Source organism: Pseudophryne corroboree, chromosome 7 (genome assembly GCF_028390025.1).
Source record: "Pseudophryne corroboree isolate aPseCor3 chromosome 7, aPseCor3.hap2, whole genome shotgun sequence".
NCBI lineage: Eukaryota > Metazoa > Chordata > Amphibia > Anura > Myobatrachidae > Pseudophryne > Pseudophryne corroboree.
In genome coordinates, this window is record NC_086450.1 from 269,477,516 (window position 1) to 269,503,058 (window position 25,543).

The 25,543-nt window shown below is 49.3% G+C and overlaps 1 protein-coding gene across 2 annotated transcripts in view; it reads left to right on the forward strand.

Annotated features, from left to right (window-relative positions):
* The window catches only part of STK17B (serine/threonine kinase 17b), a 301,296-nt gene that overhangs the window by 150,200 nt on the left and 125,553 nt on the right, over positions 1 to 25,543 (forward strand). The gene's annotated exons all lie outside the window — the stretch shown is intronic.

Sequence of the window (25,543 nt, forward strand, 5' to 3'; positions counted from 1 at the left end):
CACAGAAGAAAGAAGCCGGGTGAGTATGTGAAGAACAGAAGACTTCAGTGACGGCAGAAGACTTCAGTAACGGAGGTACAGCGGTCGCGCTGCGCTCCATGCTCCCACACGCCAATGGCACTCACAGGGTGCAGGGCGCTGGGGGGGTAGCGCCCTGGGCAGCAAGTTACTGTTTTCTTGAATGGGCTGGCAGTGAAAGCTTTTTCGGTGCCTTGGCACCATGTCTCATACCCCCGCCAGCATGCTAAAGCGCGCTGCGCGCCTTTGATCCCCCGCCGCCGGGTGCAGGGCACTGGGGGGGGGGGGGGCCCTGGGCAGCAAGTTACAGGTATCTTTATAAAAGCGCTGTATGGTACTTGAGGGGCCGGGGCTCCATTTTCCAGACCCCCGCCAGCGGCTTATAGCGCACTACGCGCCATTTCCTCAGCTCCGCCGGCTTCCATGGGTGCAGGGCGCTGGGGGGGAGCGCCCTGGGCGGCAGTTACTGAGCGGGGAAACACAAGGTATACGATCCCCGGATGCCGCGGCCGTTACCCCCGCCATGGCTGCCTGCGGGCGCGCTGCGCGCCGGTGTTCCCACACGCTGAAGGGTTTGCTTGGGTGCGGGGCGCACGGGGCACCCTGAGCAGCATTAGTTTTCTATGATATAGTGTGTTTACACTTTATACGGGGGTGGTCTTCTGTATGCCGACTGACGGGATCCTGGCGCACAGTATACCGGCACCGGGATCCCCGACAGCCGGCATACCAACACTTATTCTCCCTCGTGGGGGTCCACGACCCCCCCGGAGGGAGAATAAAATAGTGTGGCGCGCCACCGTGCCCGCAAGGGGCTCATTTGCGCTCGCCACACTGTCGGTAAGCCGGCGGTCGGGCTCCCGGCACCGGTATGCTGGTCGCCGGGAGCCCGACCGCCGGAATATCGTAGTGAACCCATATACGGTGCCAGACCTTTATATCTACAATATAAGGAGCTATAGCGCGCCGAGGGGGGGCGGGGCTTAGCCCTCACACAAACAGGATCAGCGCCATTTTTTCTCTGTCCCCGCCAAGATGTATGTAATGCACAAACAAGGGGGGGGCACAGTGTTTTAGTGTTATGTACACATATATAACACTAGTTGAGTTGAAATGGGCATGCAATCATTCTTGTGTGTAGTTTTTGTGTGCTCCCTGTCAGATATACCCATTTTAGTACACTTGTGTCGACAGGCGTGAGTGTTCGGTTATAAACACCTATGGGTTCACTGTCGGCATCACCGACTCACGACGTGGGTACTTGCTACAAATACGTAAATATTTATGGGAGACACAATGGTATGTGGGTGACCCTGACGGCACCAACTGTTGTCACCTGGGGTAACTGGACATGCTGTATATGACTTATACCTGTGTATATAAAGTTGTACGTTACTTCCCTCGGACCCCTTGGGGTCGCATGACTGTAATTTTCCCAGGTTACTAATCCCTGCTGTCGACGAATTCTGGGGTTTTCTGTCGACTATAATGTTTCCTGGTAGATCCACAACTGGGGCTTTTCAGTACATGGTCATACATGTTCAGAACACATTAATGTCACTGGGGACCAGAAGGCTCGGGACAATCCGATTGTATGTAATTATATATATATTTAGGATATGTGGCTATATGTGTATTGCAATATTTAAATTCATATGCTGATTTCTGATGAATACTGGTGTAATGTGCCGGTCGCTCTGTTGTTAAAGCTCTAGGTCGGCTGTGTCTCACACCCTCTCCTGAAGTCAGAAGGGTTATTCTTTTTCCGCCACGGATGGAATATTGGAATATTGTTTAAGTCAACGACTGGTCGACACGGGGCCCTGTCTCAATGGATCGTATACAGGAAAGCTAAGTGATATGATTATTTTTCTATGCTGTGGGCTTTTTGCATTGCAGACACATGAGGGAGTGTTTGTGTTCGGTAGGTCATTTAATAGATTTGCCCTAAAGAGAGAAGGGCGGTTCCTTATGTTGGATCCTCTCTATAAATTTGCGGCAGGCTGCCGTATGTATTCAGGTAGTGTGGCCGGGGGATTACTGAGGTTGACTCCGTGAGTACTGGAGTTTTCTCTTGGATGGTGTACCGCTGATTGGGAGGATGTCTCCGTTCAGCCAATCTCGGTGGATATTCCTGGTAAGTCTAACTTCGGGAGTTAGATTCCCTGGCAACAGTTAGTGACGCATTCCTTTGAGGGATGCAGTCTTTTTAATCGGTTAAATACAGTTTTTTGTTTTTTCCCTTTCTGTGCAGCCTGTGAAAGGTGAAAAGGTAAGAGTTCTGCAGCCCTTGTTAGGTTCGCGGATGAGGATGTCGTTTCTATTTCTACCACATACCCACATGTCGCAGAGTCTATGGGGTATATGCAATTCACGGCGAATCGCGGCAAATTATCGCCGTTTTTAAATTCGACACAATTCGACAGGTGAATTCCGGCAGGTGGCTGCCGGAATTCACCATATTCAATGAAAAACGGATTCGACAGTCCCGCGGGCGAAAAACGGCCGATTTGCCGGATTTTGCCGCGATTTAAAAAAACGGGAAAAACACGGAAAAAAAATGGCGTGGGGTCCCCCCTCCAAAGCATAACCAGCCTCGGGCTCTTCGAGCTGGTCCTGGTTCCAAAAATGCGGGGGAAAAATTGGGCAGGGATCCCCCGTATTTTTAAAACCAGCACCGGGCTCTGCGCCTGGTGCTGGTGCAAAAAATACGGGGGACAAAAAGAGTAGGGGTCCCCCGTATTTTTTACACCAGCATCGGGCTCCACTAGCTGGACAGATAATGCCACAGCCGGGGGGGTCACTTTTATGCAGTGCCCTGCGGCCGTGGCATTAAATATCCAACTAGTCACCCCTGGCCGGGGTACCCTGGGGGAGTGGGGACCCCTTCAATCAAGGGGTCCCCCCCCCCCCCAGCCACCCAAGGGCCAGGGGTGAAGCCCGAGGCTGCCCCCCCCCCCCATCCAATGGCTGCGGATGGGAGGCTGATAGCCTAGAGTAAAATGACAAGAATATTGTTTTTTCCAGAAGAACTACAAGTCCCAGCAAGCCTCCCCCGCAAGCTGGTACTTGGAGAACCACAAGTACCAGCATGCGGGAGAAAAACGGGCCCGCTGGTACCTGTAGTTCTACTGGAAAAAAAATACCCAAATAAAAACAGGACACAGACACCGTGACAGTAAAACTTTATTACACACTGCCGACACACACATACTTACCTATGTTCACACGCCGACATCGGTCCTCTTCTCCATGTAGAATCCACGGATACCTGAAAAGAAAAGTTCAATATACTCACCTCAGCCAGGGTCCAGAGATAAATCCACGTACTTGGCAAAAAAAGAAAACGGACACACGGACCACCGGACTGAAAGGGGTCCCATGCTGACACATGAGACCCCTTATCCCGAATGCCGGGACACCACGTGACTCCTGTCACTGAAGTCCCTTCAGCCAATCAGGAAGCGCTACTTCCGTGGCGCTCACCTGATTGGCTGTGCGCTGTCTGTGCTGTGACAGCGCATCGCACAGCTCCGTCCATTATATTCAATGGTGGGAACTTAGCGGCTAGCGGTGAGGTCTCCCGCCGGTCAGCGGCTGACCGCGGGTAACTCCACCGCTGACGGCAAAGACACCATTAGCTCCAGAGGGATCGGTACGCAGGTCTCACCCTCGCCGTCCGTCCCAGAGCCGCGACGCCGTCCTCCTTGCAGAGCCGGAAGATAGAAGCCGGGTGAGTATGAGAAGAAAAGAAGACTTCAGAGGCGGCAGAAGACTTCATGATCTTCACTAAGGTAACGCACAGCAGTAAAGCTGTGCGCCATTGCACCCATACACCTCACACACGGCAGTCACTGTAAGGGTGCAGGGCGCAGGGGGGGGTGCCCTGGGCAGCATATGAACCTCTCTTTGGCAAAAAAAAAAAATATATATATATATATATATATATATATATATATACACACACACACACACACACACACACACACACACACACACACACACACACACACACACACACACACACACACAGCTGGGCACTGTATATATAAAGAGCCCCCGCCAGTTTTTTAGTATATTTGAGTGGGACAGAAGCCTGCCGCCGAGGGGGCGGGGCTTCTCCCTCAGCACTCACCAGTGCCATTTTCTCCACAGCACAGCGCTGAGAGGAAGCCCCCCAGACTCTCCCCTGTTTATTCCACGGTGAAAGAGGGTTTTAAAGAAGGGGGGGCACATTATATATATATATATATATATATATATATATATATATATATATATATATATATATATATATATATAGCGCTACTGGGTAAACATATATTTATTGTGTTTTCTCTGACGTCCTAGTGGATGCTGGGTACTCCGTAAGGACCATGGGGAATAGACGGGCTCCGCAGGAGACTGGGCACTCTAAAGAAAGATTAGGTACTATATCTGGTGTGCACTGGCTCCTCCCTCTATGCCCCTCCTCCAGACCTCAGTTAGAATCTGTGCCCGGCCCGAGCTGGTTGCACACTAGGGGCTCTCCTGAGCTTCTAGTAAAGAAAGTTTTTGTTAGGTTTTTTATTTTCAGTGAGATCTGCTGGCAACAGACTCACTGCTACGAGGGACTAAGGGGAGAGAAGGGAACCTACCTGCTTGCAGCTAGCTTGGGCTTCTTAGGCTACTGGACACCATTAGCTCCAGAGGGATCAAACACAGGCCCAGCCTCGGTCGTCTGGTCCCGGAGCCGCGCCGCCGTCCCCCTTGCAGAGCCAGAAGCAAGAAGAACATCCTGAAAATTGGCGGCTGAAGACTCCGGTCTTAATGAATAAGGTAGCGCACAGCACTGCAGCTGTGCGCCATTGCTCCCTATGCACACCACATACTCCGGTCACTGATGGGTGCAGGGCGCTGGGGGGGGGGGGGGGGAGCAGCAATAAAAACACCTTGGCTGGCAAAATAATCACAATATATAGCCCCAGAGGCTATATATGTGATAATTACCCCTGCCAGAATCCATAAAAAAGCGGGAGAAAAGTCATCGAAAAAGGGGCGGAGCTATCTCCCTCAGCACACTGGCGCCATTTCCTCTTCACAGCTCCGCTGGAAGACAGCTCCCCAGGCTCTCCCCTGCAGTTTCCAGGCTCAAAGGGTAAAAAAGAGAGGGGGGGCACTATATTTAGGCGCAAACTGTATATGTAAAGCAGCTATAGGGAAAAATCACTTTGTGTTAGTGTAAATCCCTGATTAAATAGCGCTGTGGTGTGTGCTGGCATACTCTGTCTCCCCAAAGGACTTTGTGGGGTCCTGTCCTCAGTCAGAGCATTCCCTGTGTGTGTGCGGTGTGTCGGTACGGCTGTGTCGACATGTTTGATGAGGAGGCTTATGTGGAGGCGGAGCAGGTGCCGATAAGTGTGATGTCACCCCCTGCGGGGCCGACACCAGAGTGGGTGGATATGTGGAAGGTATTAACCAACAGTGTCAACTCCTTACATAAAAGGCTGGATGACGTAACAGCCGTGGGACAGCCGGCTTCTCAGCCCGTGCCTGCCCAGGCGTCTCAAAGACCATCAGGGGCTCACAAACGCCCGCTACCTCAGATGGCAAACACAGATGTCGACACGGAGTCTGACTCCAGTGTCGACGAGGTTGAGACATATACACAATCCACAAGGGGCATCCGTTGCATGATTACGGCAATGAAAAATGTGTTACACATTTCTGACATTAACCCAGGTACCACTAAAAAGGGTATTATGTTTGGGGAGAAAAAGCAGCCAGTGTTTTTTCCCCCATCAGTTGAGTTGAATGAAGTGTGTGAAGAAGCATGGGGTTCCCCCGATAAGAAACTGGTGATTTCTAAAAAGTTACTTATGGCGTACCCTTTCCCGCCAGTGGATAGGTCACGTTGGGAGGTGTCTCCTAGGGTGGATAAGGCGCTCACACGCTTGTCAAAAAAGGTGGCACTGCCGTCTCAGGATACGGCCGCCTTGAAGGAGCCTGCTGATAGAAAGCAGGAGGCTATCCTGAAGTCTGTATATACACACTCAGGTACTATACTGAGACCTGCAATTGCTTCAGCATGGATGTATAGTGCTGCTGCAGCGTGGTCTGATACCCTGTCAGATAATATTGATACCCTTGACGGGGATACTATTTTGCTAACCATAGAGCATATTAAAGACGTCGTCTTATATATGAGGGATGCACAGAGGGATATTTGCCGGCTGGCATCTAGAATTAATGCAATGTCCATTTCTGCCAGGAGGGTATTATGGACCCGGCAGTGGACAGGTGATGCTGATTCTAAAAGGCACATGGAGGTTTTGCCTTATAAGGGTGAGGAATTGTTTGGGGATAGTCTCTCGGACCTCGTATCCACAGCAACAGCTGGGAAATCGACATTTTTACCTCAGGCTCCCTCACAACCTAAGAAAGCACCGTACTATCAGGTACAGTCCTTTCGGCCTCAGAAAGGCAAGTGGATCAAAGGTGCTTCCTTTCTGCCCAGAGGCAGGGGGAGAGGGAAAAAGCTGCACCAGACAGCCAGTTCCCAGGAACAAAAATCCTCCCCTGCTTCTACTAAGTCCACCGCATGACGCTGGGGCTCCACAGACGGAGCCAGGTGCGGTGGGGGCGCGTCTCCGGAACTTCAGCGACCAGTGGGTTCGCTCACAGGTGGATCCCTGGGTTCTGCAAGTGGTATCTCAGGGATACAAGCTGGAGTTCGATGCTACTCCCCCTCGACGTTACCTCAAATCAGCCTTGCCAGCTGCTCCCAGAGAAAGGGAGGTAGTACTGGCGGCTATTCACAAGCTGTACCTTCAGCAGGTGATAATCAAAGTACCCCTCCTTCAACAGGGACGGGGTTACTATTCCACAATGTTTGTGGTACCGAAACCAGACTGTTCGGTGAGACCCATTCTCAATTTGAAAGATTTGAACACTTATATAAGGAAGTTCAAGATGGAATCGCTCAGGGCGGTTATTGCAAGCCTGGAAGAGGGGGATTTTTTGGTGTCGCTGGACATCAAGGATGCATACCTGCATGTCCCCATTTACCCACCTCACCAGGAGTACCTCAGGTTTGTGGTACAGGACTGCCATTACCAATTCCAGACGTTGCCGTTTGGTCTGTCCACGGAACCGCGGGTGTTTACCAAGGTAATGGCCGAAATGATGATACTCCTTAGACGGAAGGGAGTTATAATTATCCCGTACTTGGACGATCTCCTTATAAAGGCGAGGTCCAAGGAGCAGTTACTAGTCAGCGTAGCACTATCTCAGGACGTGCTACTTCAGCACGGCTGGATTCTAAAACTTCCCTACACATAAATATTCTGGAACTAAGGGCCATTTACAATGCCCTGAGTCAAGCAGAACCCCTGCTTCAAAACCAACCGGTTCTGATTCAGTCAGACAACATCACAGCGGTCGCCCATGTAAACCGCCAGGGCGGCACAAGAAGCAGAGTGGCAATGGCAGAAGCCACAAGGATTCTTCGATGGGCGGAGAATCACATGCTAGCACTGTCAGCAGTGTTCATTTCGGGAGTGGACACCTGGGAAGCAGACTTCCTCAGCAGGCACGACCTCCACCCGGGAGAGTGGGGACTTCATCCAGAAGTCTTCCAGCTGATTGTAAACCGTTGGGAACGGCCACAGGTGGACATGATAGCGTCCCGCCTCAACAAAAAGCTAAAAAGATATTGCGCCAGGTCAAGGGACCCTCAGGCGATAGCTGTGGACGCTCTAGTGACACCGTGGGTGTACCAGTCGGTTTATGTGTTCCCTCCTCTTCCTCTCATACCCAAGGTACTGAGGATAATAAGAAAGAGAGGAGTAAGAACAATACTCATTGTTCCGGATTGGCCAAGAAGAGCTTGGTACCCAGAACTGCAAGAAATGATCTCAGAGGACCCATGGCCTCTGCCGCTCAGACAGGACCTGCTGCAGCAGGGGCCCTGTCTGTTCCAAGACTTACCGCGGCTGCGTTTGACGGCATGGCGGTTGAACACCGGATCCTAAAGGAAAAGGGCATTCCGGAGGAAGTCATTCCTACGCTGATTAAAGCTAGGAAGGATGTGACCGCAAAACATTATCCCCGCATATGGCGAAAATATGTTGCTTGGTGTGAGGCCAGGAAGGCCCCAACGGAGGAATTTCAGCTGGGTCGATTTCTGCACTTCCTACAGTCAGGGGTGACTATGGGCCTAAAATTGGGTTCCATTAAGGTCCAGATTTCATCTCTGTCTATTTTCTTTCAAAAAGAACTGGCTTCACTGCCTGAAGTCCAGACATTTGTTAAAGGAGTGCTGCATATTCAGCCCCCTTTTGTGCCTCCAGTGGCACCTTGGGATCTCAACGTGGTGTTGAATTTCCTAAAGTCGCATTGGTTTGAGCCACTTAAAACTGTGGAGCTAAAATATCTCACGTGGAAAGTGGTCATGCTGTTGGCCTTGGCTTCGGCCAGGCGTGTGTCAGAATTGGCGGCTTTGTCATGTAAAAGCCCTTATCTGATTTTCCATATGGATAGGGACTCGTCCCCAATTTCTTCCTAAGGTGGTATCAGCGTTTCATTTGAACCAACCTATTGTGGTGCCTGCGGCTACTCGGGACTTGGAGGATTCCAAGTTGCTGGACGTAGTCAGGGCCCTGAAAATCTATGTTTCCAGGACGGCTAGAGTCAGGAAAACTGACTCGCTATTTATCCTGCATGCACCCAACAAGCTGGGTGCTCCTGCTTCAAAGCAGACTATTGCTCGCTGGATCTGTAGCACGATTCAACTTGCACATTCTGCGGCTGGACTGCCGCATCCTAAATCTGTAAAAGCCCATTCCACAAGGAAGGTGGGCTCTTCTTGGGCGGCTGCCCGAGGGGTCTCTGCGTTACAACTTTGCCGAGCTGCTACTTGGTCGGGTTCAAACACTTTTGCAAAATTTTACAAGTTTGATACCCTGGCTGAGGAGGACCTTGAGTTTGCTCATTCGGTGCTGCAGAGTCATCCGCACTCTCCCGCCCGTTTGGGAACTTTGGTATAATCCCCATGGTCCTTACGGAGTACCCAGCATCCACTAGGACGTCAGAGATAATAAGAATTTACTCACCGGTAATTCTATTTCTCGTAGTCCGTAGTGGATGCTGGGAGCCCGTCCCAAGTGCGGACACTCTGCAATACATGTATATAGTTATTGCTTAACTAAAGGGTTTTTGTTATGAGCCATCTGTTACTGAGGCTCATTTGTTGTTTCATACTGTTAACTGGGTATAGTTATCACAAGTTGTACGGTGTGGCTGGTATGAGTCTTACCCTGGATTCCAAATCCTTTCCTAGTATTGTCAGCTCTTCCGGGCACAGTTTCCTTAACTGAGGTCTGGAGGAGGGGCATAGAGGGAGGAGCCAGTGCACACCAGATATAGTACCTAATCTTTCTTTAGAGTGCCCAGTCTCCTGCGGAGCCCGTCTATTCCCCATGGTCCTTACGGAGTACCCAGCATCCACTACGGACTACGAGAAATAGAATTACCGGTGAGTAAATTCTTATTTTTTCCTGGGTCATATAGCGCTGGGGGTGTGCTGACATACTCTCTCTGTCCCTACAAAGGGCCTTGTGGGGGAACTGTCTTCAGATAAGAGGATTCCCTGAGTGTGTGGTGTGTCGGTACGCGTGTGTCGACATGTCTGTGGTAGGAGGCTCACCTAGGGAGGAGGGGGAGCAATTGAATGTGGTGTCTCCGTCAACAACGCCGACACCTGACTGGATGGATATGTGGAATGTTTTAAGTGCTAATGTAAATTTATTGCACAAAACATTAGACAAAGCTGAAGCTAGGGAACAGCCAGGGAGTCAACCCATGTCTGTCCCTATGTCGTAGGGACCTTCGGGGTCTAAAAAGCGCCCACTATCCCAAATAGTAGACACAGATACCGACTACGATGATGCAAAGTTACAGCCAAAAGGGGCTAAATGTATTTGATATGTGATTATTGCAATAAAAGATGTTTTGCATATCACAGAGGAACCCCCTGTCCCTGACACGAGGGTACACATGTATAAAGGAAAGAAACCTGAGGTAACCTTTCCCCCCTCACATGAGTTGAACGAATTATGTGAAAAAGCTTGGGAATCTCCAGACAAAAAACTGCAGATTCCCAAAAGGATTCTTATGGCGTATCCTTTCCCGCCAACGGACAGGATATGGTGGGAATCCTCCCCTAGGGTAGACAAAGCATTGACACGCTTATCCAAAAAGGTAGCGCTGCCATCCCAAGATACGGCTACCCTCAGGGATCCTGCTGACCGCAAGCAGGAGGTTACCTTGAAGTCCATTTACACACATTCTGGTACCTTACTCAGACCGGCAATTGCGTCAGCCTGGGTTTGTAGCGCTGTAGCAGCATGGACAGATACCTTATCAGCGGAAATTGAGACCCTAGATAAGGATACCATTTTATTGACCCTAGGGCATATAAAAGATGCTGTCTTATATATGAGAGATGCTCAAAGAGACATTATTCTACTGGGTTCTAGAATCAACACTATGTCGATTTCTGCTGGACGAGTCCTATGGACCCGGCAATGGACAGGTGATGCCGACTCAAAGAGGCATATGGAGGTTTTACCTTACAAGGGTGAGGAATTGTTTGGGGAAGGTCTCTCGGACCTGGTCTCCACAGCTACAGCTGGTAAATCAAATTTTTTGCCTTATATTCCCTCACAGCCTAAGAAAGCGCCACATTATCAAATGCAGTCCTTTCGATCACAAAGAAACAAGAAAGTACGAGGCGCGTCCTTTCTTGCCAGAGGTAAGGGCAGAGGAAAAAAGCTGCACAACACAGCTAGTTCCCAGGAACAGAAGTCCTCCCCGGCCTCTACAAAATCCACCGCATGACGCTGGGGCTCCGCTAAAGAAATCCGCCACAGTGGGAGCACATCTTCGAGTTTTCAGCCACATCTGGGTTCACTCACAGGTGGATTCCTGGGCAATGGAAATTGTTTCTCAGGGTTACAAGCCTGAATTCGAAGAGGTGCCTCCTCGCCGGTTTTTCAAATCGGCCCTACCAGCTACTCCCCCGGAAAGGGAGATAGTGTTAAATGCAATTCACAAATTGTATCTTCGACAGGTGGTGGTCAAGGTTCCCCTGCTTCAACAAGGGAAGGGCTATTACTCAACCCTGTTTGTAGTCCCGAAACCGGACGGTTCGGTCAGACCCATTTTAAATTTAAAATCCCTGAACCTATACCTGAAAAGGTTCAAGTTCAAGATGGAATCTCTAAGAGCGGTCATCGCCAGCCTGGAAGGGGGGGATTTTAAGATATCTCTGTACATAAAGGATGCATACCTTCATGTTCCCATTTATCCACCTCATCAGGCGTACCTGAGATTTGCGGTACAGGATTGTCATTACCAATTTCAGACGTTGCCGTTTGTGCTTTCCATGGCCCTGAGGATTTTCACCAAGGTAATGGCGGAAATGATGGTGCTCCTGCGCAAGCAAGGTGTCACAATTATCCCGTACTTGGACGATCTCCTCATAAAAGCGAGATCAAGAGAGCAGTTGCTGAACAGCGTCTCACTTTCACTGAAGTTGTTACAGCAACACGGCTGGATTCTCAATATCCCGAAGTCGCAGTTGGTTCCTACGACTCGTCTGACCTTCTTGGGCATGATTCTAGATACAGACCAGAAAAGGGTTTATCTTCCGATAGAAAAAGCTCAGGAACTCATGACTCTGGTCAGGAACCTATTGAAGCCAAAACAGGTGTCAGTGCATCACTGCACTCGAGTCCTGGGAAAGATGGTGCCATCATATGAAGCCATTCCCTTCGGCAGGTTCCATGCGAGGACTTTCCAATGGGACCTACTGGACAAGTGGTCCGGGTCACATCTACAAATTCATCAGTTGATCACCCTGTCCCCCAGAGCCAGGGTATCTCTCCTGTGGTGGCTGCAGAGTGCTCACCTTCTATAGGGCCGCAGGTTCGGCATTTAGGACTGGATTCTGGTGACCACGGACGCGAGCCTCCGAGGGTGGGGAGCAGTCACACAGGGAAGAAACTTCCAAGGTCTGTGGTCAAGTCAGGAGACTTGCCTTCACATCAACATCCTGGAACTGAGGGCGATATACAACGCCCTACGTCAAGCGGAGACCTTACTTCGCGACCAACCGGTTCTGATTCAGTCAGAAGCCACCAGAATTCTTCGCTGGGCGGAGAATCACGTAAGCGCACTGTCAGCAGTGTTCATCCCGGGAGTGGACAACTGGGAAGCAGACTTCCTCAGCAGGCACGACCTCCACCCGGGGGAGTGGGGACTTCATCAAGAAGTCTTCACGCAGATTGCAAGTCGGTGGGAACTGCCACAGGTGGACATGATGGCATCCCGCCTCAACAAAAAGCTACAGAGGTATTGCGCCAGGTCATTACACCCTCAGGCGATAGCTGTGGATGCACTGGTGACACCGTGGGTGTTCCAGTCGGTCTATGTAATTTCTCCTCTTCCTCTCATACCCATAAGAAAAAGAGGAGTGAGAACAATACTCATTGTTCCGGATTGGCCAAGAAGGACTTGGTATCCAGATCTGCAAGAAATGCTCACAGAGGACCCGTGGCCTCTTCCTCTAAGACAGGACTTGTTGCAACAAGGGCCCTGTCTGTTCCAAGACTTACCGCGGCTGCGTTTGTCGGCATAGCGGTTGAACGCCGGATCCTATGCAGAAAAAGGCATTCCAGATGAGGTCATTCCTACGCTGATAAAGTCTAGGAAGGACGTGACAGCTCAACATTATCACCGTATATGGCGAAAATATGTTGCTTGGTGTGAGGCCAGGAATGCTCCTACGGAGGAATTCCAGCTGGGCCGTTTCCTTCACTTCCTACAGTCAGGAGTGACTTTGGGCCTAAAATTGTGTTCCATTAAGGTCCAGATTTCGGCCCTATCCATTTTCTTTCAAAAAGTGCTGGCTTCTCTACCTGAGGTTCAGACGTTTGTGAAGGGAGTGCTGCTTATTCAGCCCCCTTTTGTGCCCCCGGTGGCACCTTGGGATCTTAACGTGGTGTGGAGTCTCCTGAAATCCCACTGGTTTGAACCACTCAAAACGGTGGAATTGAAATAACTCACGTGGAAGGTGGTCATGCTACTAGCATTGGCTTCGGCTAGGCGTGTGTCAAAATTAGCGGCTTTGTCACATAAAAGCCCCTATCTGGTTTTCCATGCGGATAGAGCAGAATTGCGGACCCGTCCACAATTTCTGCCAAAAGTGGTTTCATCCATTCATATAAACCAACCTATTGTGGTGCCTGTGGCTACTACTGCCTTGGAGGATTCCGAGTTACTTGATGTGGTCAGGGCTTTGAAGGTTTATGTAGCCAGAACGGCTAGGGTCAGGAAAACAGAATCTTTGTTTATCCTGTATGCTTCCAACAAGCTTTTTGCTCCTGCTTCAAAGCAAACTATTGCTCGCTGGATCTGTAATACGATTCAGCAGGCTCATTCTGCGGCTGGATTGCCGCTGCCAAAATCAGTAAAAGCCCATTCCACTAGGAAGGTGGGCTCTTCTTGGGCGGCTGCCCGAGGGGTCTCGGCATTACAGCTGTGCCGAGCGGCTACTTGGTCAGGTTCAAACACTTTTGCAAAATTCTACAAGTTTGATACCCTGGCTGAGGAGGACCTTGTGTTTGCTCTTTCGGTGCTGCAGAGTCATCCGCACTCTTCCGCCCGTTTGGGAACTTTGGTATAATCCCCATGGTCGTTACGGAGTCCCCAGCATCCACTAGGACGTTAGAGAAAATAAGATTTTACTTACCGGTAAATCTATTTCTCGTAGTCCGTAGTGGATGCTGGGCGCCCGTCCCAAGTGCGGATTTCTTCTGCAATACTTGTGTATAGTTATTGCTGCAATAAGGGCTATGTTATTGTTGCATCAGGGTTGAACTGATGCTCTGTTGTTGTTCATACTGTTGACTGGGTAAGTTTATCACAAGTTATACGGTGTGATTGGTGTGGCTGGTATGAGTCTTGCGCTGGATTTCCAAAATCCTTTCCTTGTACGGTCAGCTCTTCCGGGCACAGTTTCTCTAACTGAGGTCTGGAGGAGGGACATAGAGGGAGCCAGAGCACACCAGGATCTAAATTCTTTCTTAAAGTGCCCATGTCTCCTGCGGAGCCAGTCTATTCCCCATGGTCCTTACGGAGTCCCCAGCATCCACTACGGACTACGAGAAATAGATTTACCGGTAAGTAAAATCTTATTTTTTCTGTCTGTCCCCGCCAAAATGGTGATACAGTCCAAACGAGGGGGGGCACAGAGTTTTTAGTGATATATTTAAGGATATATATAACACTATTTGTTATAAGCATGGTTGTGCATATTTCTGTGTGAGTTCCCTGTCAGTATACCCACTGTAGTCACATGTGTCTACATGCGTGAAGGCTCTGTCACAATCCGTTCTGGGGTCGCTGTCGACATCGCTGACGCCTGTTGGTACTGGATATAGTCAACTGGTCGGTAGTTGTTTGCTTGCCATAAGTACACACTGTATGGGAGTCACAGTAGTATGAGGGTGACCCTCTGTTATTTTTGCCTAGGTTACTATTTCCTGCTGTCGACGAATACTAGGTTTCTGTCGACCATAACGTTCCTGGTAGATCCACAAGTGGGGCGTATTAGTACATGATTATACATTCGGAACAAATAACTGTCACTAGGGACCTATTGGGTCCGGACAATTCACTTATGTATATATGTTTTAGACATACATACATACATACATACATACATACATACATACATACAGTATTACATTATGTATATTCATGAATGCTGAAGTAATAGTATTCTTTCTCTAACGTCCTAAGTGGATGCTGGGGACTCCGTAAGGACCATGGGGAATAGCGGCTCCACAGGAGACTGGGCACATCTAAAGAAAGCTTTAGGACTAACTGGTGTGCACTGGCTCCTCCCCCTATGACCCTCCTCCAAGCCTCTGTTAGATTTCTGTGCCCGACGAGAAGGGTGCACACTAGGGGCTCTCCTGAGCTTCTTAGTGAAAGTTTTAGTTTAGGTTTGTTATTTTCAGTGAGACCTGCTGGCAACAGGCTCACTGCATCGAGGGACTAAGGGGAGAAGAAGCGAACTCACCTGCGTGCAGAGTGGATTGGGCTTCTTGGCTACTGGACATTAGCTCCAGAGGGACGATCACAGGCCCAGCCTGGATGGGTCCCGGAGCCGCGCCGCCGGCCCCCTTACAGAGCCAGAAGAGCGAAGAGGTCCGGAAAAATCGGCGGCAGAAGACGTTCCTGTCTTCAATAAGGTAGCGCACAGCACTGCAGCTGTGCGCCATTGCTCTCAGCGCACTTCATACTCCGGTCACTGAGGGTGCAGGGCGCTGGGGGGGGCGCCCTGAGACGCAATAAAACATGATAAAAATACCTTACATGGCAAAAAATACATCACATATAGCTCCTGGGCTATATGGATGCATTTAACCCCTGCCAGAATATACAGAAAAACGGGAGATAGGCTCCACCCCCTTTTCGGCGGCCTTATCTCCTCAGCACACTGGCGCCATTTTCCCTCACAGCTCAGTTGGAGGGAAGCTCCATGGCTCTTCCCTGCAGTCACTACACTACAGAAAGGGTTAAAAAAAGAGAGGGGGGCACTAATTAGGCGCAGTATTAAAACATACAGCAGCTATAAGGGGAAAAATACTTATATAAGGTTATCCCTGTGTGTATATATATATATATATATATATATATATATATATATATATATATATATATATATATATAGCGCTCTGGTGTGTGCTGGCATACTCTCCCTCTGTCTCCCCAAAGGGCTAGTGGGGTCCTGTCCTCTATCAGAGCATTCCCTGTGTGTGTGCTGTGTGTCGGTACGTTTGTGTCGACATGTATGAGGAGAAAAATGATGTGGAGAGTGAGTGTCTGTAACAGTGATGTCACCACCTAGGGGGTCGACACCTGAGTGGATGTACTGTTGAAAATTACGTGACAGTGTCAGCTCTATATAAAAAAACAGTGGTTGACATGAGACAGCCGGCTACTCAGCTTGTGCCTGTCCAGACGTCTCATAGGCCGTCAGGGGCTCTAAAGCGCCCGTTACCTCAGATGGCAGATACAGACGCCGACACGGATACTGACTCCTGTGTCGACGGTGAAGAGACCACCGTGATTTCCAGTAGGGCCACACGTTACATGATTGAGACAATGGAAAATGTTTTATACATTTCTGATAATACGAGTACCACCAAAAAGGGGTATTATGTTCGGTGAGGGAAAAACTACCTGTAGTTTTCCTGAATCTGAGAAATAAAATGAGGTGTGTGATGATGCGTGGGTTTCCCCCCGATAACAATTGATAATTTCTTAAAGTATTGGCTGTATACCCTTTCCCGCCAGAGGTTAGGGTGCGTTGGGAAACACCCCCTAGGGGGGATAAGGCGCTCACACGCTTGTAAGAACAAGGGCTCTACCCTCTCATGAGATGGCCGCCCTTAAGGATCCTGCTGATAGAAAGCAGGAGGGTATCCAAAAATGTATTCACACACATACTGGTGTTTTACTGCGACCAGCAATCGCCTCAGCCTGGAGGTGCAGTGCTGGGTTGGCATGGTCGGATTCCCTGACTGGAAATATTGATATCCTAGATAAGGATAGTATATTATTGCCTATAGAGCATTTAAAAGATGCATTTCTATATATGCATGATGCACAGCGGAATATTTGCCGACTGGCATCAAGTATAAGTGCGTTGTCCAATTCTACCAGTAAAATGGTCAGGTGATGCGGATTCCAAACGGCATTTGGAAGTATTGCCTTTGAAAGGGGACATTTGGGGTCGGTCTTTTAGACCTGGTGGCCACGGCAACAACTGGGAAATCCACGTTTGTACCCCAGGTCGCCTCTCAAAATAAGACGCCGTATTATCAGGCGCAGTCCTTTGTTGGCAAGCGGACAAAAGGTTCCTCTTTTCTGCTCGTGACAGAGGGAGAGGAAAAAGGCTGAAGAGATTACCCAGTTCCCAGGAACAGAAACCCTTTCCCGTCTCTGCAAAGCCCTCAGTATGACGCTAGGGCCTTACAAGCTCAGGCACGGTGGGGGCCCGTTCTCAATGAATTTCAGTGCGCAGTGGGCTCACTCGCAAGTAGACCCCTGGATCCTTCAGGTAATATCTCAAGGGTACATATTGGAATTCGAGACGTCTCCCCCTCGCCGTTTCCAAAAGTCGGCTTTACCGACGTCTCCCTCTGACAGGGAGGCAGTTTTGGAAGCCATTCACAAGCTGTATTCCCAGCAGGTGATAATCAAGGTACCCCTCCTGCAACAGGGAACGGGGTATTATTCCACACTATTGTGGTACCGAAGCCAGACGGCTCGGTGAGACCGATTCTAAATCTAAAATCTTTGAACACTTACATACAGAGGTTCAAATTCAAGATTGAGTCACTCAGAGCAGTGATTGCGAACCTGGAAGAAGGGGACTACATGATGTCTCGGGACATCAAGGATGCTTACCTTCATGTCAAAATTTACCCTTCTCACCAAGGGTACCTTCAAGTTATGGTACAGAACTGTCACTATCAGTTCAGACGCTGCCGTAGGGATGGTCCACGGCACCCCGGGTCTTTACCAAGGTAATGGCCGAAATGATATCCCTTCGAAGGAAGGGAATTTTAGTTATCCCTTACTTGGACGATTCCCTGATAAGGGTAAGATCCAGGGAACAGTTGGAAGTCGGTGTAGCACTATCTCAGGTAGTGTAGCGGCAGCACGATTGGATTCTCAATATTCCAAAATCGCAGCTGGTTCCGACGACTTGTCTTCTGTTTCCTAGGGATGTTCCTGGACACAGTCCAGAAAAAAGGTGTTTCTCCCGGAAGAGAAAGCCAGGGAGTTATCCGAGCTAGTCAGGAACCTCCTAAAACCGAACCAAGTCTCAGTGCATCAATGCACAAGGGTTCTGGGTAAAAATGGTGGCTTCCTACGAAGCAATCCCATTCGTTAGATTCCACGCAAGAACTTTCCAGTGGAACCTACTGGACAAATGGTCCGGGTCGCATTTTCAGATGCATCAGCGGATAACCCTGTCACCAAGGACAAGGGTATCCATCCTGTGGTGGTTGCAGAGTGCTCATCTTCTAGAGGGCCGCAGATTCGGCATTCAGGACTGGGTCCTGGTGACCACGGATGCCAGCCTGCGAGGCTGCGGAGCAGTCACACAGGGAAGGAATATCCAGGGCTTAGGGTCAAGCCTGGATACATCACTTCACATAAATATCCTGAAGCTAAGGGCCATTTACAATGCTCTAAGCTTAGCAAGACCTCTGCTTCAAGGTCAGCCGGTTGATCCAGTCGGACAACATCATGGCAGTCACCCACGTAAACAGACAGGGTGGCACAAGAAGCAGGAGGGCAATGGCAGAAGCTGCAGGGATTCTTCGCTGGGCGGAAAATCATGTGATAGCACTGTCAACAGTATTCATTCCGGGAGTGGACAACTGGGAAGCAGACTTCCTCAGCACGACCTCCACCCGGGAGAGTGGGGACTTCACCCAGAAGTCGTCCACATGATTAAAAAACTCGACAGGTATTGCGCCAGGTCAAGAGACCCTCAGGCAATAGTTGTAGACGCTCTGGTAACACCGTGGGTGTACCAGTCAGTGTATGTGTTCCCTCCTCTGCCTCTCATACCCAAGGTACTGAGATTGATAAGATGGAGAGGAGAAAGCACTATATTCGTGGCACCGGATTGGCCAAGAAGGACTTGGTAACCGGAACTTCAAGAGATGCTCACGGAGGATCCGTGGCCTCTACCTCTAAGAAGGGACCTGGTCCAGCAAGGACCCTGTCTGTTCCAAGACTTACCGCGGCTGCGTTTGACGGCATGCCGGTTGAACACCGGATCCTGAAGGAAAAAAAAGGCATTCCGGATGAAGTCATCCATATCCTGATCTAAAGCCAGGAAGGATGTAACCGCAAAAACATTATCACCGCAATTGGCGAAAATATGTTGCGTAGTGCGAGGCCAGTAAGGCCCGACGGAGGAAATTCAACTGGGTCGATTCATACATTTCCTGCAAACAGGAGTGTCTATGGGCCTGAAATTGGGGTCCATTAAGGTTCAGATTTTGGCCCTGTCAATTTTCTTCCAAAAAAGAACTAGCTTCAGTCCCTGAAGTTTAGACGTTTGTAAAAGGGGTACTGCATATACAGCCTCCTTTTGTGCCTCCAGTGGCAATTTGGGATCTCAATGTAGTTTGGGTTCCAAAAGTCACATTGGTTTGAACCACTTAAATCTGTGGAGTTAAAATATCTCACATGGAAAGTGGTCATGCTGTTGGCCCTGGCCTGGGCCAGGCGCGTGTCAGAATTGGCGGCTTTATCCTGTAAAAGCCCTTATCTGATTTTCCATTCGGACAGGGCGGAATTGAGGACTCGTCCTCAGTTTCTCCCTAAGGTGGTTCCAGCGTTTTCACCTGAACCAACCTATTGTGGTGCCTGCGGCTACTAGGGACTTGGAGGAATCCAAGTTGCTGGATGTTGTCAGAGCCCTGAAAATATGTTTCCAGGACGGCTGGAGTCAGGAAATCTGACTCGCTGTTTATCCTGTATGCACCCAACAAGCTGGGTGCTCCTGCTTCTAAGCAGACTATTGCTCGTTGGATTTGTAGTACAATTCAGCTTGCACATTCTGTGGCAGGCCTGCCACAGCTAAAATCTGTAAAAGCCCGTTCCACAAGGAAAGTGGGCTCATCTTGGGCGGCTGCCCGAGGGGTCTCGGCTTTACAACTTTGCCGAGCAGCTACTTGGTCAGGGGCAAACACGTTTGCTAAATTCTACAAATTTGATACCCTGGCTGAGGAGGACCTGGAGTTCTCTCATTCGGTGCTGCAGAGTCATCCGCACTCTCCCGCCCGTTTGGGAGCTTTGGTATAATCCCCATGGTCCTTACGGAGTCCCCAGCATCCACTTAGGACGTTAGAGAAAATAAGAATTTACTTACCGATAATTCTATTTCTCATAGTCCGTAGTGGATGCTGGGCGCCCATCCCAAGTGCGGATTGTCTGCAATACTTGTACATAGTTATTGTTACAAAAATCGGGTTATTATTGTTGGGAGCCATCTTTTCAGAGGCTCCTCTGTTATCATACTGTTAACTGGGTTCAGATCACAAGTTATACGGTGTGATTGGTGTGGCTGGTATGAGTCTTACCCGGGATTCAAAATCCTTCCTTATTGTGTACGCTCGTCCGGGCACAGTATCCTAACTGAGGCTTGGAGGAGGGTCATAGGGGGAGGAGCCAGTGCACACCAGTTAGTCCTAAAGCTTTCTTTAGATGTGCCCAGTCTCCTGCGGAGCCGCTATTCCCCATGGTCCTTACGGAGTCCCCAGCATCCACTACGGACTATGAGAAATAGAATTATCGGTAAGTAAATTCTTATTTTTTCATGTGCTGGTCGCTCTGTAGATTAAGCTCTACTTCGGCAGTGACGAGTTGGTCTTCAGTCCTCTCAAGGAGTACGAAGGTTTATTCTTTCCCCGACGAGGTGAGAATACTGTGGAAGTCAACTCCTGGTCGACACGGGGCCCTGTCAGAAAGGATCGTATACAGGAAGCTAAGTGATATTTTATTCCTACACTTTGACCCTGTTTACATTACATGCACATGCGGTTGTGTTTATATTCTGAAAGGTGTCCGATAGAATTTACCTAAAGTGTGTAAGGTTGGTTTCTCCTGTTGGTTCTTCTTATACCATTACGGCGGCTGCCGTGGGTATACAGGAGGGTGGCCGGAGAAATGCTGAGGTTGTCTCCGGGAGATACTGGAGTTTTTCCCTGGGACGGTGTATCACTGTTGGGGGATACCGCGGCTCAGTCAATCCCGGGGCATGCTGCTGGTGATTCTAACTTCCTGAGTTGGTCTCCTTCACAAGGGTTAGTGACGCATTCTTTGGTGGGATGTAGTCGTTTTAACCAGTTTGATTCCGTTCTTTTTCCTTTTCTGTACTGACAGTGGAAGGTGTAAAAGGTAAGGTTTCTGCAACCTTGTTCGGTTCGCAGAACGGGATGTCGTTGTCTGTTTCTACCACATACATTACATGTCACGGGGTCTACCTGGCTGGAGGCCACCTTGGTGTGACCTCGTCTACTACGTGTCAGTCAGTCCGGGAATAGACTAGGAACTGTGAGTTACTTATAGACTCCTAGGGGGACTTTCTGGTGTGACAGATGGTTCCCCTCACTGATTTTTCTATTAGATCTTGCGGTTTCCCTATGGAAGGGGAGGTGGTACGCAGCGCCATACCAGAGGTGCGTAAGGTTCAGGGCATTGTCCTGATGTCCTTGATATAAAAAAAAAGACAAAGATTTCTCCTTACGATGTTGGACTACAGGATGGAACCTCTGACGAGGGAGCTCCACCATGTTGTGGTAGAAAAGGGGTCCAAGGCATTTTTCTCCGCATTCAGGTTACCTGGATGGGTACTCAGGAATGAATGTCTTGGCCATTTCACCGGAGTGATGGCAGTAGGATGGTATTTTTTCCATAGTAAGAGCCATCGTTATTCTGTATGGGGGCACTCTCCTGATTAAGGCGAGGCCAAGCCATAAGTGATGCAAATTGTCGTTTTCTCTCTGAATTCCCAACGACACAGACGTCGGAGGTGTGTATCAGTGTAGATACGGAAAGGTTGAGGTTCTGTGTGTTCCTGTGGATGGTAGTCTGAGGATCCGGAATCGGATCAGATTTGGAGAGAGGTCTTTTTCGGTGAGCTGGTCAAATTCCAGAGTGGTTTTCACGAGACCAGTTAGGAAGGTGGCCCGGGTCTCCCCTACACATGCGCCGGAATATAATCCTAATAGCCAGGATATCGCTCCTGTGGTGTTTGCTCTGTTCTCACCTCATAGTGGGACGAAGGTTCGGAATCCAGGATGAGATCCTAGTGTCCATGCATGCAGATCTCTGAGACTGGGGAGCAGTCCTTGCAAGGGAAGTATTTCCAGAGTAAAAGGTCAAGCTGGGAAGCTTGTCTGCATTACGCCTTCTTGAGTTAAGAGATATTTTCAATGAACATATGCTTCGTGATCTGCCGTGTTAATTCTGTCGGACGGCTTGACAGCAGTGGTGTATGTAAGCCGCGATGGCAGAAGCCAAGAAGTTTTCCGCTGGGTGGAAAGACTGGTAAAAGCTATATTAGTGGTTTTCGTTCCGGAGGTGAACGACAGTGAAATAGTTTCCTCTGCAGACTCGATCGCCTTCCGGGAGAAATATGGTCATCATCGAGAAGTTTTCTCTGAAGTGTCGGGTCTTTGAGGAGTGCCTCAGGTGGACATGTTGGCGTCTCGCCCCAAAGAGAGTTCTCAGGGATATTGTTCCGGGTCAGGGGACAATCATGCTATAGCAGTGGACGTCCTCGGGACACCTTGGGTGTTTCAGTCGGTCTATGTATCTCCCCTGTTTTCACTTTTCGGACGGTGATAATCGTAAGAAGAACAAAGGTTCAGACGATCTTCATTGTTCCGGTCTAACCAAGGAGCGCTTGGTATCCAGTTCTTCAAGATTTACTTGTAGAAGATCCATGACCTTTCCTCTACGGGCGGAACTGTTACAGAATGATCCGGGCGTGTATCAAGACTTACCGAGGATGCGTTTGACGGCGTGGCGGTTGAACGCCATATCCTGGCCAGAAAGTGTATTCCCAGGTGAAGTCTTTCCCACACTTCTTCAGGCTGAAAAGAAGTAACGGCAAGGTCTTACCACCGTGTTTGGAGAAAATAGGGGTCTTGGTGTGAATCCAAGATGGCTACTACGGAGGACTTTTCCCTGGGTTGTTCTTCTCCATTATTTTTTGGAAGGCAGGTGTGGGTGCAGGCTTAAAGTTAGGCTTCTTTTAAGTGCGAAGTTTTGGCCTTATAAATTTTCTTTCAAGTAGGAATTGGCAACTTTTACGGAAGTTCGGATCTTCGTGAAAGGAGTACTGCACATCCAACCTCCCATTTGTGCCCACGTTGGCACCGTGGGACCTGGACGTGGTGTTGCGTTTTCATGTGTCACACTGTTTGGAACCTTTGTGAAAGGTTGGGTTGAAATTTCTCTCTTGGAAAGTGGTCATGCTATTGACTTTGGCGTCCGCAAGGCGGATGTCGGAGGTAACGGCTTTGTCTCACAAGAGTCCTGTTTGATCTTCCATGTGGATAGAGAGGAATTGGGAACTTGGTTAATAGTTCTGCAAAGAGTGGTTGCTGGGTTTCGCGGAAATCAGCCTGTTTTGATCCCGGTGGTTACTTAGGCATTAGCTGATTCAAAGTATCTTGATGTAATCAGGGCTTTGAATATTTAAGTCGCCATTTTGGCTCAGGAATCCTGCGTCTATGCAGTTTGTTACACGTTGGATCTGTGATACGATTCAGCGTGCTCGTTCTACGGCTGGATTGCTGTTACAGAAGTCGGTGGAGACCCATTCTACTAGGAAGGTGGGCTCATCTTGGGCGGCTGCCCGAGGGGGTCTCGGCACTTCAACTTTGCCGAGCAGCTACGTGGTCGGGTTCAAACACTTTGCTAGGTTTACAAGTTTGATACCCTGGCTGATGGGGACCTCGTGTTTGCTCAATGGGTGCTGCAGAGTCGTCCGCACTCTCCTGCCCGGCCTGGAGCTTTGGTATAGACCCCATGGTCCTTTTTTTTACACTCTTGGGGTGTTTCTTTTCTGTCGGCTATTGCTGGGGTTGTGCATGCCAGGGCGTGTGGTGTATTATTTATTGGTTGTGTTGACACACAGGTTGTGTTACCTATTCTCTCAGCATATGGCTGTATGTTTTTCATACCGTGGGCTGGTATTCAGTTGAATGCCATGCTTTGCGGTATGTTCGTGGTGTGAGCTGGTATAACACTCACTGTGTTAAATAAAAAAGAAAAAATTATTTCCTCGAAATGTCCGTCTCTCCTGGGCACAGTTTTCTAACTGAGGTCTGGAGGAGGGGCATAGAGGGAGGAGCCAGTTCACACCCAGTTTAAGTCTTTATAGTGTGCCCAAGCTCCTGCGGATCCGTCTATACCCCATGGTCCTTTTGGAGTCCCCAGCATCCTCTACGGACTAGGAGAAAAGAATTTACCGGTAGGTATTAAAATCCTATTTTTTTTTTTTTTATCCAGATAAAGCAGTTCTCAGAACTAAGTCTGGTTATCTTCCGAAGGTGGTCTCGAAGTTTCACCTTAACGAAGAAATTGTAGTCCCGGCTTTTCAGGTATCGGGACTTTCTGCTGGAGAAGCGTTGCTGGACGTAGTTCGTGCATTAAGAAGCTACGTAGATCGTACCAGTGCCATCAGAAAGACAGATTCTCTCTTCATTCTCTACGGATTTTACAAGAGGGGATGGCCTGCTACTAAACAGACGACGCTAGCAAGATGGCTTCGAATAACGATTTCATAAGCATGTTCTCAAGCTGATCTCCCTGCTCTGGCTAATGTCTCTGCTCACTCTACACATAAGGTAGGTCCTTCATGGGCAGCACAACATGGTGCTTCAGCAGAACAGATATGTAAGGCAGCCACATGGTCTTCCATTAACACATTCATTAGACATTATGCCTTCGATACTTTTGCCTCTCATGACGCTGAATTTGGGCGAAAGGTTCTCCTGTCTAATCAGGAGCGTCCCCACCACTAAAAATTGCTTTGGGAAGTCCCAATGTTATTCTGTGGATAACCTGTGGACCATGCCGGAGAAATATACGTTATGGTAAGAACTTACCGTTGATAATGGTATTTCTCCTATGCCCACAGGTTTCCACAGGGATCCCACCCTGACGCAACTGATTTGAGAATCTTTATACTCACTAAACTCTTCCCTCTTGCGTGGAAGGGTGTGTATGTGTGTTCTTCTCGCCTGAGTAGGGTTCTACATAATGATCCTGCCTAAATGCTTTGGGAACAACTGATTTGACTGAGTCGGTGGGCGGGATTATATGGACGAGCCCATTGCATCCTGAAAGGCCAGAAAGCTTGTGATCGTTTGGTGCCAATTCGCTGTCACTCCATCATATCCCAATGTTATCCTGTGGACGTAGGAGAAATTCTGTTACCAACGGTAAGTTCTTACCATAACGTATATTTCTCTAATGTCCTAGAGGATGCTGGGGACTCCGTAAGCACCATGGGGAATAGACGGGCTCTGCAGGAGATAGGGCACTTTAAGAAAGCTTTGGATTCTGGGTGTGCACTGGCTCCTCCCTCTATGTCCCTCCTCCAGACCTCCGTTTTACACTGTGCCCAGAGGATGAAGGGCGCACTGCAGGGAGCTCTCTTGAGTTCTTTGCTACAGAAAGCATTTTTGTTTGGATTTTTACTTTTTCACAGGGAGCACTGCTGGCAACAGGCTCCCTGCATCGAGGGACTGAGGAGAGAGGGGCAGACCTACTTAACTAATAGGATCTGTTTCCTCTGCTACTGGACACCATTAGGTTGAACACAGGTTCGTCCTGGGCGTCCACCCCCGGAGCCACGCCGCCGTTCTCC